The sequence below is a fragment of the Idiotropiscis lumnitzeri genome, unplaced genomic scaffold (assembly GCF_059441095.1).
Source record: "Idiotropiscis lumnitzeri isolate Australia: NSW breed Sydney's pygmy pipehorse unplaced genomic scaffold, RoL_Ilum_1.0 HiC_scaffold_31, whole genome shotgun sequence".
NCBI lineage: Eukaryota > Metazoa > Chordata > Actinopteri > Syngnathiformes > Syngnathidae > Idiotropiscis > Idiotropiscis lumnitzeri.
In genome coordinates, this window is record NW_028283569.1 from 1,513,863 (window position 1) to 1,521,862 (window position 8,000).

The 8,000-nt window shown below is 38.7% G+C and overlaps 1 long non-coding RNA gene across 1 annotated transcript; it reads left to right on the forward strand.

Moving 5' to 3' along the window:
• Positions 1–227: 227 nt before the first annotated feature.
• On the forward strand, positions 228–7,637 carry LOC148315949 (uncharacterized). Its single transcript, XR_015840501.1, has 7 exons — positions 228–358; positions 1,017–1,136; positions 1,737–1,900; positions 3,152–3,340; positions 5,624–5,719; positions 6,681–6,833; positions 6,938–7,637. It is a non-coding gene; the product is annotated as an uncharacterized LOC148315949 (long non-coding RNA).
• Positions 7,638–8,000: the final 363 nt, after the last annotated feature.

Sequence of the window (8,000 nt, forward strand, 5' to 3'; positions counted from 1 at the left end):
TGTTTGTGAGACGCTCTTTGTATGTTTCCTCAATTAAGACCTGTTTTCCATTGGTGTATTTGAAAAAAGTGGTGAACCTGTTAAATTCACTACAAAACGTTAAGAAGATGAAAGTAATGTTTGAAGGAATATTATTTTTCTATCGACATGCCGGCGGGCGGGCACAGATAGAGAGTGATAAAGCAGCACCACCCGCGCGGGGCGTGCTGACGAAAAGGCAAGCGCTCCTCCTCTCATCGCGTCCTTATTAAGACAGAAAAAAGACGCTGTTGAATTTGACCTATTCGCAGTTCGAGCAGGTGCTTAACGCTGGAGAATATCACCACTTCGAAGTTCGAACTGCTGTTGAAACGGAGAGGTAAGTGTTTTTCGTTTGTTTTTATTCAAAACATGCCTCGAGTGCATTTGTTCATGGTTAGAGATAGTTGTGTGGAAAACACTATACAAAGTAGCACCATGGATGTGGGCCTACAACACTGGCCTAGCAAACATGTGCTCCTACATCGACATAATTGACGAGTTCCAGTTAAGCATTGAATAATTATAAAACGTCATGGTGCTTTTACTCATTTAAAGAACTAAACCGACGCGTATTTTCATCCGGTGGTCAGGTTTGCATTGAATGTGAGCACGAGGGACGCTAGCTTGTTGCGTTAGCTTTGCGGAGCTAACAGCTTGCACTTTTGTTATAGAACAACAGAATGCAAGTACCATGATAATTTCTGTCATTAATTTTTGTGTAAGACACGATGTTCACTGGTTAATTACATGATTCTTAAAGCAAAGGTTACTGTGAATGCAATTTTGGTAAGATTTTTGTAGTCACACTGCATAAATCTGTCTGTCTGTTGTTTAAACTTCAATATAAACTATTATGGTTGAAATCATTAATTGGGATGGAGGGATTGATATTTTTTTAATTTATAATTTATTTTTCTTACACTGATATTGTTAAAACTCCATTTAGCCTATAGTATTAATAATTCTCAACACAAAACTGTCTTTTTTCTTTATAGAATAAACAATGCCTTCCCTGAGATGCAGGAAGTCCCCAAAGCAGGATACTATTGAACATGCAGTCAAGGGTCTGGACAAGATTGCAGAGTTAGAAGCGAAGTATATAAACTCATTTAAAGGTATGATGTTAACGCTTTTGCTAAGATATATTATTGTTTTCTGATAACCAAGCTGACATCGTTTTTTAAGTGGTTATTTTACATTAAGAGTGTCTTGACCTTTTCTTTTGTCAGTTTCAAGTTATTTCAGTGAGCGTGAAACCTGATGGTAGGAGTTCTACCTAAATTAAGGCTGTACTTGATGACGCCCTCCGGCATTTTTATACCACAATAGACCAGTGAACAAGTCCGATATTGATAGTCTAGTGTAAAGCACGTTATACGTCACAGAGATCACGTGACGCGATCCAATATGACTGTGTATACAGTGTATGTCATTGTTATGAAACTAAATAATCTTAAAGTTTTTTTTTTACGTAACCAGGTGCCATTGACATTTGTACTTTCAGTCCTAATACATACTGGCTAATGCAATGCTGGAAAATGAATTTTGGCTGGTCTGTTCCTTTAAAATCATAAAGAAGGGCTCTGCTCTATCCCTCACAAGAAGCAATGTTTCAAACCACCCTACATTAGTATAGTGGCCCAAATGAATATGATGACTCCTTATTTGTGTGCTTAAAAATATGACGAAGCTATCTTGATTTCCCTGTTAACTAGGTCGAGGAGTATTTACCAAGGCCCCTTTCAGGAAAGACGACTTTATTCTTTATTATGGAGTACAGAGGAAAATTGATAGATTCTGATAAATCTCAACGCAGGAAGATGGATGGAAGAGGCACTGTCTTTTTGTTTGACTTCCGCCGGCAAGAAAAAACTTGGAGGTGAGGCAAAGATTGAGATGTTATCTTATTTTTGTTTTTATTTAAAAAAATAAACACATACTCATCCCATAAGTGTTAGGGGAAAAATCATTCTCTAAGCAAAAATGTATACCGTATTTTCGCACCCAAAAGACGCGCCGTGTCAAAGGGCGCAACACCTGTTGAGGCCGCTATTTCTGTCTTTGTAACATATACTGGACGCACCGCCTGACAAGACGATAGCACAGCTGCTGTTAGCATAGCATGAACTTGGCAGAGCTGCCCACACTGACACAGCCGATAGCAGCCTACTATGCCCCAATAACATGAGCAATCACCCCATTGTTGCAGCAGACGCCAAGTCTCTATTGACAATAGCTGACAATGGCTCAGGCCAATATTAGGTGCATTGGCAATAGCCTACAAAGCAACGTCAGGGGAGGGACTTGGCTGCTCACCACACTCCTTAGAGTCACGGTTTCAAAAAAAAATAAAAAACTCATCATACAAGCAAACAATGAAACATAGAAATAAGATTAACACAAACATGTATCTCTCATGCCATCAATATACCCAAAAAAAATGAAAATAATACAAAAGCCACTCAGCCTTAGCTAATTCAAGCAATGCATTCTGGGAGCAGAGACCCACAATCCCATAGCTGTTTAGAGAGATTTGCATGGCTGTTTAAAGAGATGTGCTGTTATGCTTTGGACTTTTTGTCTGTTGTCTAAACCTGGGACGTTTCTTGCTTGCAATAACATAAATGATAAGACAGACTAAAACATTGTGGACAGCTGCCCTTTGTCCAGCTTTTTCCAACACCATCACCCAAACATTATAGTCAGATGGTGTATTTGTCACGGTCGATTGTAAGCATGGACAACTCACTCTTTGCCCAGCAGGGTGTGCTAACATGCACTTCCAACAGCTCGTTGATGACAAGGGCTGATGGACGTGAGTGGTACTTTGTCCATTTAATGGACGCATCGACTGACAGGGCGCTTTGTTTGCTTATGACTGCGAAAATACGGTAATTACTTTTATTCATGCGTTGAATCTGTACAAATGAAAATATAGACCATGAAGTCTCAAAGACAAGCTGTTAATAGGGTCTGATTCCAATAGAAATTTCTTGTATGATTTGATTTAGAAGATTTAAAAATTGTGGATTTCCTATTTTTATGTTTTGTGTACACAAGATTGTCTCAAAGATTAATTTCTGACATTGATTGAATAATTGTTTTTTTTTTTTTTTAAATCTATTTTAAGTGTTGATGCCGCTCAAGAAGATGGCAGTCTGGGAAGACTGGTTAATGATGACCACATGCACCCCAACTGTAAAATGAAGAAGAAGACAACAGAGGACAGACCACACCTCTGTCTGTTTGCGCTCCGAGACATTGATGTTGGCGAAGAAATAACTTAAGACTATGGACCAGCTGGCCTTGGAGAACACAGGTTTGTAAGATGCATCTTTAAGTACAATAACAGAGCCCACTTGTGGTGTTCTGGTGATGTAGTTTCCAATTAGTTTGGCAATCTAATAAATGTATGTTGAGGTTTCTATGGAAGTTGAACATGCTGACTGACTGGGGGAGTTCTCCATTGTCCACTATCTGTAATTCAAATTTGTGGGTCTGAGTCAAAGTTTGGCTCTTCAGGAACAACGAACTGGTCAGGGAGTGACAGTATTACAAAGTTCTGCGTTACTCTTTTCTGGGCGGTGGCCCTGTTAGGCCATCATATGCCATATTGCAAATATCCCCATTGTGGGACTAATTAAGGACATCTTTATGTTGTGGTTTCCCTACCAGAACCAGCACCAACCCTGTATATTCATGATATAAAACACTGTTTCAATTTGATATTTAGCCTTTCTATACTGTAAAAATAGAAGACCCCAGGCTTTCCTGCGCCCCCTTGCCCAATTGGTGGTGTTCAGGAGACAACCTGGGACTGAAATATCAGTCACAACCAGTGTTGTTTTCGTCACTGATGACTATGACGAAAATACTTCGTTAACGCCCCTTTTTTAATGACGATGACAAGCTAAACGAGGTTCTTTTATGACGAAAACATGACGTGATGTACATGAATTTTTTTCGTTGACGAGACAAAATTGTTAGCATGTGGTTCATAAATTATTTTATGCTGCTTTTAGTGAAATAAAGCCACAACAGTTGCCCAACAAAATGTTTTGCTTCTCTGCTTATTTTGGAGCAGTGAGCATTGATTCCACTGTTGCCACTTTTTTCTGTTTGTAATGAAGAATCCTTTGTAGTCCATCCAAAAGTCTTTGTTATTGGGTGGAAACCTTGAATGCCTTGTTTTAACTCAAATGGACTTAAACCCATCCATCCATCCATCCGTTATCTGTACCGCTTCTCCTCACTAGGGTCGCGGGGGGTGTTGGAGCCGATCCCAGCTGTCTTCGGCAGTAGGCGAGGTACACCCTTGAATTGGTGTCCAGCCAATCGCAGGGCATACATAGACGAACAACCATCCACGCTCACACTCATGCCTAGGGGCAATTAGAGTGTCCAAGCAACTTGCCATGCATGTTTTAAGAATATGGGAGGAAACCGAATTACCCAGAGGAAACCCACGCAGGAAGGCCGGAGCCAGAATCGTACCTACGACCTCAATATTGTGAGGCCATCCTGCTAACCAGTTGGGCCACCGTGCCGCTTGGACTAAAACCTTTGTGAATAAATTGACGAAAACTAGGGTAAAACTTTTTTTGCGTTTCCGTCGATTAAAACTGGACTAAAACCCTTTTTTTAGTTTTCGTTGACTAAAACTATAACGAATTGGGATGACTAAATGTGATGTAAACAAATCAGCACTTTGTCCAAATGACTTGGACAAAATCTAAAATGCCTGCCAAAAACAACACTGGTCACAACACGCGTCTACAGAAGATTAATTGGCATGGGCGAAATTAATTAGTTTTATTTCATTCATGAGCTTATGTTTTGTTTTGGGTGGCTAAGGCTTAAAATGTGTAAAAATCTTATCCAACCTCAAATATAATTAATTCAATAAATTTATGATGCTACTAAAACATCGAAGCAGCCTCCTCCAGGCTTTACAGACTCAGAAATGGAGGTATGCGTATCGTGTACTCATCCTGTCGTGTCTCGAGATGTTAAAATTGCAGTTAGATAGACGTGTGCTGATTAGACAAGACTTCTAATATATCTGGTGTCACAGGATATTTGTCAGTGAATGTGTATGTCTGGTTTGAGGCTCACTCAGCTTTTTCTTGTGTTGTGGGGTCCAGTTGAGTTGAATTGCGTGTCAGGTATGTTGGCCATCTGACACCCAACTGTCAGGTTTGTGTTTGTGGGGACCCCGTAGAGCCATTTTTATTGTTGACATAAATCATAGCTAATCATCTTTTCCTTCATTATCATATGAAATACAGTTAGGAGTTGTATGTGCCTTTACTATGTTATAATCTTAGAACCTACCAGCCACTACAGGTGTCCGACAAGAAGACTTTTGGCTGTCCTGTGCTCCATTGCGCCCCTGGTGGCGTTCAAAAGACAACCTGTGACTGAAATATCAGTCACAACATATCTCTACTGAAGATTAATTGTCATGCGCTAAAGTAATTGGTTTTGTTTCATTCGTGAACTTGTTAGTTTTTGTTTTGGGTGGCCAAAGCCTAAAATGTGTAAAATTCTGATCCATTTTCTTTTTTTAATTCATTAAATTAATATTCAACTTGTTCATTAGGATGGAGGACAACCGACAATGACTGAATCGGCTGAGGTTGATGCCACCAGAACATCGAAGCAGCCTTCTCAAGTTTTGACAGACTCTGAAAAGGAGGTATGCGTATCATGTGGTCATCCTGTCGTGTCTTGAGATGTTAAAATTACAGTTAGATAGACCTGTGCTGGTTGGACAAGTTTTCTAATATATCTGGACATAAATCGTAGCTAATAATATTTTCCCTCATCATCATATGATATACAGTTATGCCTAGTATATGTCTTTACTATGTTACAATCTAAGAACCTACCAGCCACTACAGTTCTCTCATTGGGAGACTTAAGCTTTCGTCAGGTTGTCGACTGCTGCATTGCCCTCTTATTGGCTTTAAGTACACAACCTGTAACTGAATTATCTGTCAGAACAGAACCTATGTGTCTACAGCAGGTGATTTGGCATGTGGATTCTTCAGATTTTTAGAAAATAGGTAAAATTGTGATCAAAAGTTTAAAATGTCTAAAATTCTGGTATAGTTTGCAATAGTATATCTATTAAATCATTTCAAAACTTCTTAACAAGGATGGAGAACATTGGCTGTGACCGAATTGGTTGAGGTTTAGATTACCAGGACCATTGAGCAGCCTCCTCGGGATCTACAAATTTAGGAATGAAGATATGCATCCCATGTTACAATCCTGTTATGGCCCGAGGTTTTGAAGTTGCAGTTACATATTGGGCTGGGCGATATGGCTGATAAGTACATAGCGATATAAGTATTTCATATGGGTCCATCGATACACATTGAATTCTTTTTTTATATTATTTTATTTATTATCGTTTTTATTTTCCAATATTTTCACTGCCCTGTTAAAAAAACATTTAATGTAGTTTTCCTCCCGGGAGCTTTTTGTTACGGTCAATTAATTTTGTTATTACATTATTTTGTCATATCATTCATCAATATTTTAGTTTTTTTTTTTTTTTCAAATAGAATTAAGACCTTTTTCTGTGCAGATTCCTCTGGGGATTAAGTATTTAATGGGTTCTCAATTTTCTCTTGGACTCTGATGCAACCCAGTCTCCTCCCTTGGACAAAAAATATGGGCTGAATCTTCCTTGGAATAACGACACAGATTCTGACGAATCATTGTCAAATCCTGCCCCTGAACTTTGCGCCTCAGACCCAGACCATATTACTATCCCAAGGCTCAGGAGGACCAAAAGTATACAGGTAAACAACCCATATAGATTTCAGGGAATCTTACAAGCAAATTGCATATATTTTATTGGTCTCCTGCCTTCTATCCTTTATATTTCGTTGTTGTTGTTTTTTAGATTAAAAAAACAGGCTGACTTTGGAATGGATAAGCATTATTACTCCAACTCGGATGACAGTGGAGATGAATATATTCCGGATACAAGTGAGGCCTCTGATTCAGACGGAAGTGAATCTTTGAAAATTGTGGACCCTCTCTTGAAGTCTAAGAATGCCTTCAGAGATTTTTCTCCCACACCACGAATCTCAAAAGCCACCTCAACGCAGGTTGTTAATCAAGGGCGTTCACCCGTTCGGAGGAGTAGCAGCACTGGTGTGATTCTTGAATTCTATGGCTCTTCAAATATTTGTGCAGTTTAACACAAATCATCCAAAATAGAATTCAAGCACATCTGTGACAGAAATTCAAATTCAGAAGTCAAAGAGAGAGAACAAAAAAAAAAATCTAATGCTGCGCTTCTTCCGAAGACATATACTGTAAACATTAAATGTATGTTAGGACAATCTTGAAAAAAGTATTAGAACACCCTTTACTTTTATTTCTTGTTAATTTTATTAACCAAAATATGTCCATTTTTATTACAGATTAATGAATACAAAATTAAAACTCTAATCAGCTACTTTTTAATCGTTATATTTGTATAAACAAATGTTATACATTTGTGTGTTAACTTATACAAGAAATGACGGAAAAGCAAGGGTGGTTTAGTATTTTTTTATCGTATATAGTCTGTATAATATCTTTAACCTATGCTGATGCTGTTTAATACTGATTTAAATAATAATAATAATGTCATAATCTGTTGGTTTTACATGAACAAAACCTTTCAAGCACTTTTTAAAATTCTAAATACTACCTCTTGTCAGTAAGTTGGTTCACAGCACTGCCTTGGAGTGAAAGTGTGTAGTGCTGAGACAGTCGGTATGTGCTGAGTCGTCTGACGTTTGTGTGACTGGTACCCAGGAAGGTAGCAAAACCAGGCAGTGTGTATGTCGTACCCAGGAAGGCAGAGAAACCAAGCAATATGTATGTGGTACCCACGAAGGCAGAGAAACTAAGCAGTGTGTATGTGGTACCCGGGAAGGTAGCAAAACCAGGGAGTGTGCATAGATACAGACCCC